At 34.3% G+C, this 779-nt stretch overlaps 1 long non-coding RNA gene across 1 annotated transcript in view; it reads left to right on the top strand.

The window, feature by feature from the left end:
• Nucleotides 1-330: 330 nt before the first annotated feature.
• Nucleotides 331-779, top strand: part of LOC107695998 (uncharacterized) — a 21,508-nt gene continuing 21,059 nt past the window's right edge. Inside the window, exon 1 of the long non-coding RNA XR_001635050.1 lies at nt 331-392. This is a non-coding gene — a long non-coding RNA (uncharacterized LOC107695998). The remainder of the gene's footprint in view (nt 393-779) is intronic.

Below are 779 nucleotides of genomic sequence, written 5' to 3'. Positions count from 1 at the left end.
CGCTAACAAAGGTTATTCGTCCAATTCAATGCATATTGTACGCATTTTTTGTTTTGTTTTGTTAAATTAACAAAATCATTGGTAAATAAAATACACCTTAGTATCGATATTTATTGTTTGAGTATCGATACTTTCGATACTTGTGTCAGTATCGATATATCAATACTTAGGATCGATACGCCCATCCCTAATTAAAATCCATTATAAACGAGGCATTTGTTGCATCCAGTGGGGAAACATCTCTTTAATTATTATTATATTAAAACATTTCTGTCATAGCTGCAGTTAATCTAATGTCACATACTGTGTCTGATAGTTAAAACATACTTACAAAGCCAAAGATGCTCAGTGCTGTGGCTCCTAAAATAGCCTTTGGGGTGTAGTTAGCTCCTGTTGAAACAAGCAAAAGAGAGAAAAAGAAGAATCATTATTTTTCGTCAGTGATTATTGACTAATCACTATATGTTATGAACATGATAAATCATAGATCTAGAATGACTGCTAGATTGATCACTTACAAAATCAGATTACAATCAACACTGAAAAAAGAGAGAAGAGAATATATACAATAACATGTAAAAAAAAAAATGTATATGAAACTTAATTCAAAACAGACACAGGTGCTGTATGTAGGATTGAGCTAGTGCATACCTAGTGGTTGAACTAGGCATTGCAGTCCAAATTAAAAATATTGGAGAGTGTTTTTTCACCGGCCCCTCCTCCTCAGACTTGACGCACACACAGGTTGCCAGATTGACGACACCAACAGGAACAAGCGC

Source organism: Sinocyclocheilus anshuiensis, unplaced genomic scaffold (assembly GCF_001515605.1).
Source record: "Sinocyclocheilus anshuiensis isolate Anshui unplaced genomic scaffold, SAMN03320099.WGS_v1.1 scaffold899, whole genome shotgun sequence".
In the NCBI taxonomy this organism is placed as follows: Eukaryota; Metazoa; Chordata; class Actinopteri; order Cypriniformes; family Cyprinidae; genus Sinocyclocheilus; species Sinocyclocheilus anshuiensis.
This window is presented reverse-complemented; position numbering and strand designations above follow the sequence as displayed.